Raw genomic sequence first — 8,474 nt, 5'->3', positions numbered from 1 at the left:
TATGATAAACAACATCTAAAAAAATTATATATCAATTTTCTTTTATATACCTAGTAGAAGCAAATATTAAAAAGAGGAGTGCTAGGTGGTCAGTAATTTTTGTGTTTTGTAACCATCAATTGGTCATCAATAGTCTTTTTAATAGTGTGAGATTACATCTAATGGTGGGAGATCACTCACTTTTCTTTTGATGGTTAAGTGCTGGCCACAAAACACAAAAGTTGCTGCCCCCTAAACTTTTCCTATTAGGAACTAGCTAACACTACTGTTTTATCTTAACTTTAAAAAGTGCCACTAGGGTTTTGAGTGTTCTGCTATGATTTTGGAGTTAATCCTAATTTTTAAATATGTGAGTTGTTAATGTTTTATCTGATAGTCTCTAAACAGATGAATAATCACGCTGAACTTGTTAATCAGCTACAGAGAAGGTTACTGGAAAAAGAGAGGGATATTATTGGATTTGAAGACGCTGACATACAAACTGGAATTCATAAATGATCTCGTAGTCTCGTTAGAAGGGTGTTGGCGAGCAAGCTCTTTAGCTCATGAACTATGGAATCGGCATTATTGTATGCTATATATGGGGTCAACAGGTAAGACTTAAAGTGCAAAACTACGGAGGCAACATTTTTCAATTCTACTTTAATAATGAGGTGGATGTAATTAGAATTGAGATGGGGCACCATGGCTCTTTAAAAACTTCATTATCAACATAAGGAGATTGAAGATTGGAGAAAATGTGGAAGATAAAGACTTTGCTAATGTCCCGATCTAGATCCAATCCCTACAAGAAAAATGTTGAGTACCGTCGGATTTATAGTTGGAATTACCGTCGCAAAGTAGCAGTGGATTTACCGATGGAAAGAAAGAGAAATTCGTCGCCATAAAAAGTTACCGTCGGAATGGATTTTCCGCCGTTACCATCGAATTTTTCAGCCGTATAATCCGTCAGTATAATGGTTTAGTGAAATGCGTCGTTTTGATGATTTACTGTCGAAAAAATCCGACAATAAAGGTGGCTTAAAATTTAAATGCGAAACTCCTCTCTCTCACTTGTTTGAACCCTCTCTCTCTCTCTCTTCTTTCCCTCTCTTCGGGTGTGCTCTCTCCATCGCCGTCAAGAACTCACCATCGCCAATGCCGGTGGCACGTCGGAACGTCATCGTCATCTCTGTCACCTATTTTTTGCATATGATTCTATTTTATTCAGTAGAGCTACTGAAGATGACTGTCATAATTTAATGAACATTCTAAACACTTACTCATTAATTAGCAGTCAAGTCATCAACTTAGATAAATCTTCGGTATTTTTCAGTCACAACTCTCCGACAATGGTAACAGATCCTTTGGCTGTAATCCTTCAAGTGCCTCATGTAGGAAATCAAGACAAGTATCTAGGTTTGCCATCAGTGATTCCTAGGTATAAGAAAGCTACATTTACCTATATTAAAGACAAGGTTTCTAATAAACTTCAACAGTGGAAACGATCTCTATTATCGGCGAGTGGGCGGGAGGTACTTATCAAAGTAGTGGCAACATCAATACCTATCTATACACTCAGTTATTTTAAGCTTCCAGAGACTCTCATGGAAGAAATTCACAGAATGATCATCCGATTTTGGTGAGGCCAACGGGATGCGAAAAGAAGAATGCAATGGATAAGATGAAATATAGTATGCAGACCAAAGAACCAAGGATGTCTGAACTTCAAAGATCTCACAGCCTTCAATTTAGCTATGTTAGGAAAGTAAGGTTGACGGCTACAAACAAGAACAAACTCCCTAGTGCACGAAGTTTACAAAAGCAAATATTTTAAGTATTCTGATTTTTAAGAGCAGAGATTGAAAATAATCCCTCTTGAGGATGGAGGAGCTTATTAGAAGGCAGGAAGGTAGTCGAAAAAGGAGTTAAATGGAGGATTGGGGATGGGCAATCAGTACGTATCCTAGAAGACTCTTGGATTAAAAATTTTCCATCCTTGGTAACTTAGATAATTCCTTATAGTGTGACTCTCAATTAATTTGGGTTAACTAGCTCCAAACACAAAATAGATAATGGAACCAACAACTTATCACAAAACATCAATTTAGTCTCAATCCAGACATTATTCAAGCAATTTCGCAAACAAAAATTGTTGAAGGAGATGATTCGGTTACCTGGTCATAAGAAAAAAAGGGTAACTATACCGTTGCTTTAGGTTATACACTAGCTCATCAATTCTACCATCTGCCTCTTTATCTACTGCCGATTCAGTGCGAATAGAAAAGGATATGGATCTCCATTTGGAACCCAGAATGTTAGCCGAATATTAGGGTCTTCTTATAGAAGGTGGTGTACAATGAAATCCTAGTGAGTAAAAAGCTAAATGAAAGAATTCATTCTAACTCCCCTATTTGCAGAAGATGTCTTGCTGTAGAGGAGTCAATCCTCTATTGCTTGGTTTTCTGTAAGCAATCTTGGGCAATTTGGACCAATGCTTGAATTGAAGTTCCCGATTCGCAACAAATTCTAGAAGCATGGAAATGGTGGATGGAATTAGTCGTGAAGATGAAAAGAAGTAGAAATAAAACCCAAAAATTGAGAGGAGCAACAAACATACTTTGAGAGATTTGGAAGGCACGCAGCAAGTTTGTTTTTGAAGGTAAAACTTTTGAGGAACAACACATATTGGACATAGCAAGGAGTAACATGGCTGATTTCTTCGCCAGCTACAGGTCATAGTTGAAGAAGATGAAAACCTTCCCTGAACACCTTTAATTTTCTTATTTTCTTTTCTTTGTTTCGTTTGGTTTATTTTAGACATGTCTTTTGTTGGAAAGCCTAAATTTGGCCGTGTATATGGTCTAGCATAGACCCAAACTCTTCTATTTCATTAATGAAATCTTAACTTTGATAAAAATTAAAAAAGAAGAAGCAGATATTAAATCACGTAGGAATGGCAACAAAAATATGAATTATTAAGTTTGAAAGGCAAGCTTTGGACACATAATCTCTTCCTCTTTTTTTGTTTTTATTGTCACCACCACTTCCATAATCTCTTTCACCACTGTTATTACTATCGCTTTTATTGTTGTTGGCCACCGCCGAACACTCTCTAGTCATCGCCTTTGGCTATCTACCGTCGATCTTTTTAAAGAAGCAGAGTACATTGGAGTACATGATGTCTGAAAGCACCCTTTTCTTCGAAAGTGCGTCTATGGGTTCTAAAGAAAAAGAATATCAGATGAATCGAATCACTAAAAAAGTTAAACAACACGAGGAGATTGATCCAAACATACATAGTAGAACCATGGATATTTTGACTGAAGAAGTTTCATCGGCTCATACAAACAAGGCTGCCTCATATAAGGATATGCTTCTAACACCTTCTGAGTCATCTAAGAATGCGATTTCGGATTCTTTGGATGATGTACGTCAAGAGGACTCAAATCCAAAAGATAGGTGGTATAAAGAAGATGGAAACGTAATGAGGAAAACCGTACCGTTTGATTCTTGCCCTATCATTCCAGTCTCCAGGAAAGAATTTAATGAATGATGTAAACCTTGGCATGCATCCCTCATCGTTAAAGTCCTGGAAAAAAGGATCAGCTTGGGTTTCATGGAGTAAAGATTAAATAGAGACTGGGCAACAAAAGGTAAGCTCATTGTTATTGACATGGACTGTGACTACTTTTTTGTTCATTTTTCATATGAAGAGGACTACAACCATCCACTTATGGAAGGACCATGGATAATTGATGAAAATTACCTTATTGTTCAAAGATAGAGACCCTTATTTCTCACATAAGAACAAAATGTCAAAAAAATTACAGTTTGGATTAGGATTCCAAATCTACCTATTAAGCTATATAACCACCATTTTTCTGGCTGGTGGGATCAACTATTGGGAGTATGTTAAAGATCGATAAGGCCACATTTATTCACTTTCGAGGGCGGTTTGCCAGAATCTATGTGAAAATAGACCTATCTAAAAAACTTGTTCCTAGAATCTTGGTGCTTGGAATGATGCTCAACATTGAGTACGAATGGTTGCATCTCATCTACTTCACTTGTGGTAAATATGGGAATCGATCGGAGCTGTGTGGTGAGGGTGTTGTTGGAGAAAGTGATCCGGGGATAAAAGTTGCCACAGGTGGTCTGACGATATCAAAGTTGTCCCAGAATTCCGTCGATAATCATGATCAAGGAATTGGTAAGGAAAGTCCTAACGGGTAGTAAAATCCTCGGCCAAATCAGGAACCCCTCAAACTTCGGGCCGTGGATCATGGTTAGATGGCAGGTGAGAAGGAAGCACGAAAAGATTACGCCAAATCACAAGAGATCTCTTCATGGGAAAGAATCTCCAATGCTTAAGGAAGGAAATAATTCAGATATGGTCAAGAACACACTTTAGTGGCTCTAGGTTCGTTATCCTTAACGAGAAAACCCAAGATGTTGCCACCACGATTTTTATGCATAAAGATCCCTATCTTCACAAACCATGTATATTAGGCCTCCTAAACCTCAAGCCATAAGGAGATCCAACCCCTTAATCAGATCCAGAAAAAATTATAAAACCAGGAGTTGGGAAAAAACCTACAAGGCTTGAAAAAGAATGTCTCAATAAAAATTGGGTCTTCTAAGCCCAATAAAACCTCTAAAGCTAAACAAAAGGCCATCACAATGGCCCTAGAATCTCTAACTGCCGCCCTTCCTTTGGCTAAGACCGAGAGCATGTGTTTAAGGAATTCTGATGTGGTAGCAATGGAGTTAATCATGCTTGAGGAGATGAGAAAGCTGCAACACAAACATAATGAAGCTTATGAAGCGTCAAAGCTTGACAATTCATTTCTAGAGAACTATATGGTGAAGAATCAATTTTTAATCCAAGTTATGGGACACAACCTTGTGGCCTCAACTTCAGGTTCGTGTTAGAGCCCACGGTTATCTCCGGATAAAACTCCAGATACCTCTGAAAATGTTAGTGACACCAACCATAACAAAAAAAGTCTTTCTATTTATCAGAATGTGACTGGCAATAGGGGCCTGGCCCCGAAAGAACAATGTTAGGGTCTTTAGTGACCACCTCTTTCTTTTCCATTGTTATGATGAATTTAGTCGCTTGAAATTGTTGTGGTGCTGGAGCTAGAAATTTTCCTTCCTTTATCAAGGATCTAACAATAGAATATAATTCAAGCTTTCTGATTTTTTTTGGAAATACATATTAATGGGTCTAGAGGCAGAGTTGTGAGAGATAAATTGGGGTTTGATAACTATTTCATTGAAGAATCTAGGGGGTAAGCAGGTGGTATCTAATGTCTTTGACAATTAAACATCTAGAAAGTGGAAGTCCTTCATCATAACTAGTATTTTATTCATATGAAAGTGGAGTGTAATGGAGCTCCTCCCTGAATTCTCACAGCTATCTACAAATACCCACAGAGAGTACAACGAAAATTCTTTAGGATAAAATATGTGAAGTGTGTGCAGAAACAAGCCTCCTTTGGTGCTTAATTGGTTATTTCAACGCTTTCCTTCATAATGATGATCATAGAGGGGGCGCTATTTTGCATTGACTTCCAAAGGTGTGTTACTGGCTGTGGTATCATTGATTTAGGCTTCTCAGGCTGGCCTTTTACTAGGAAAAGGGCCAACCTGGCTAAAAGGCTGGATAGAAGGTTAAGCAATTTATATTGACAAATTCTTTTTCTAGAAGCCAGAATTAAGCACCTCCCCAGTTTTAAATCTGACCATTTTTCACTATGGCTGCAACTCTGCCCTACTCTCTCCCCCAATAGAAGAAGACACCCCTTTAGATTTCTTGTAGCTTGGATGGACCATCCAGATTTCAATAATTTGGTAACAACTATTAGAGATATAATCATTAATATTGTCTTCTCCCATCAACTTAAACTTTTGGGATTAGTGGTTTCATAACATAGTATTATAGCTCTATGTCCCAAAGGTTAAGAGTTCGATCCTTGGTGGACCCCACAAGTGAAAAAATAGCATAAGACAAATAAAAGACAAAAGAAGGCCTATGCAAAATCAAACAAACCCAAAAGAGGCTCTTATTTGAGGGGGAGTATTAGAGATATAACCATCAGTTTAACTTTTGGGATGAGTGATTTCATAATAACAACTACCTAGAAGATGGGAGATTCATGGACAATGGGTATCTTAGACTTCCAGAACTCTCTCAAGACATGGAATGAAAATATTTTTTTGTCACATCTTCAAGAAGAAAAGTACTATTATCAGAAGACTCCAAGGAATTCAAAATAGCCTTAACCACAATGGAAACAAGTTCCTGGAGAAGCTTCAAGTTGACCTCTGGAAGAAATACAAAAAGATACTTTACCAAAAAGAAATTTTTTGGTTCCAAAAATCAAGGTGCAAGTGGATTAAATTTGGGGACCGCAACACTAAATACTTCCATGACACTACTAAGGCAAGGCGTAGAAGGAACAACATTGATACCCTTCAAGATGATGACGGAAATTGGATATCCAACACAACCGACTTGAAAAAATTGGCCACAGATTTTTATTCTAAATTTTATTCTAATAATCTGTCAAATATTCCATTTATTCTTAGTAACTCTTTTCCTCCTTTAAATGATAATGACTTCTTTTTCTTGGGTTGCAGGGTATCTCCTCAAGAAATAAAGGAGTCTGTTTATGATATTGGCAGCTTGAAAACACTTGGAAAGGATGGTATTCAAGTTATTTTCTATCAAAATAAATGAGATGTAGTAGGAGCTGATCTATGTCGTTTGGTTGAGAATATTATTTTACTTCCAGCCGAGATGAAAGATATAAATGATACTCCCATAACTTTAATTCCTAAGGTGGAAGTGGTCATTAATATTAAACAAATGCGCCCTATTAGTTTGTTTAGCATTAGTTACAAGGTTGTTACAAAGATTTTAGTGAAAAAGTTTCGAAAAGTGATGGAAAAATTTGTTCAACCCACTCAATGTAGTTTTGTGCTTGGAAGACATAGTTCAGTCAACATCATCATATTGTCTAGACTCTCACGCCAGATGGTAGCTTTAGTCTAAAATTTGCTTACCAGGCGATTGCCCATAATTCTCCTAACCCGAATCAGATTTTTAAACTTGCATGGAACTGGAAGGACCTGAGAGGATTTGTACCTTCATTTGGTTGGTAGCAAACAATGCTATCCTTACGAGTTCAGAGAGGAAAAGACAGCATTTATCTACGGTTGCTAATTGTACTAGGTACAATAATGATGACGAGACAACCGAGCACACCCTTTGGAATTGTCCTTTTGCTCGGATTGTTTGGAATTACTTTATCCCCCAAGAGTTTTGTAACATGTTTTTCCAATCCAACTTTCGTGACTGGCTTATCCTAAACTTGTCTAAGAAAAATGATTTGTCTATTCTATTCGGAGTGATCTTATCATCCCTGAAGTTCTTTAGAAACAAATATATTTTTGAAGGAAAGATTACCTCTCTGAAAAAAGATAGTGAGGCTATTAAGGCTCAATATCATGGCATTCAAAGAGCTCTGAATACGAAGATATATCCCAAGCTTTGCAAGAAGAACTACGACCGGTTGATCAGATGATTCTCTCCCCCTGAGAATGGTATCAAAATTAACGTGGATGGGTCCTTTCATTCCCATAATAATAGTGTGGTATGTGGTGGAATATTTTGAGACCATCTTAAAAGGTTTGTCAAAAACTTTAGTGTAATTTGGGGAGCTGGTCGATCATGCATGCAAAACTGTGGGGCATGGTTAAGGGATTTTAAATTGTCGTCGCCAATAACATGCAGCATGTCATTGTTGAGTTTGATTCTTTAATGGCCATCAATATGATTAGGAAAAGCGTTCTAGCTAGCCACCCCTGCGCACCCTTGGTGGATAAAGTCATGATGCACGCTAGGCGTATTCAACAAGTGGCTTGGAACCATACTCTTCACAAAGCGAACACTGTTGCGGATATTCTAGCCAAGAAAGGACAATACCTTGTTCTTGGACTTCACTTATTTGATATAGCCACTCCAAACATCTTTCTAGTTATGTATTTCAATTATAATGGCTCTCCAAATATAAAGAAAGTTAGGTAGTTTTTTCTGTTTTTATTGTGTTTTATTTTTTGGGATCTCTAACATCTTTTTTTCTATCCAAAAAAACACACAAAAAAAATGCTAAAAGAATCTTAAAAATACTAGCAATTGAGGTAAAAAAATTTTACAAAGCTTTCCGCTTTTATACATTTTCTATACAATAATAGATGCTTTAGAAACTTGAAAAAATTTGAATTTTTTACAAATTTTTTACATTCTAAAATGTAGATTCTATCCAAAAAAAAAAATGCTAAAAGAATCTTAAAAATACTAGCAATTGAGGTAAAAAAATTTTACAAAGCTTTCCGCTTTTATACATTTTCTACATTTTCTTAGATGCTTTAGAAACTTGAAAAAATTTGAATTTTTTACAAATTTTTTACATTCTAAAATGTAG

Source organism: Arachis ipaensis, chromosome B07 (genome assembly GCF_000816755.2).
Source record: "Arachis ipaensis cultivar K30076 chromosome B07, Araip1.1, whole genome shotgun sequence".
NCBI lineage: Eukaryota > Viridiplantae > Streptophyta > Magnoliopsida > Fabales > Fabaceae > Arachis > Arachis ipaensis.
This window is presented reverse-complemented; position numbering follows the sequence as displayed.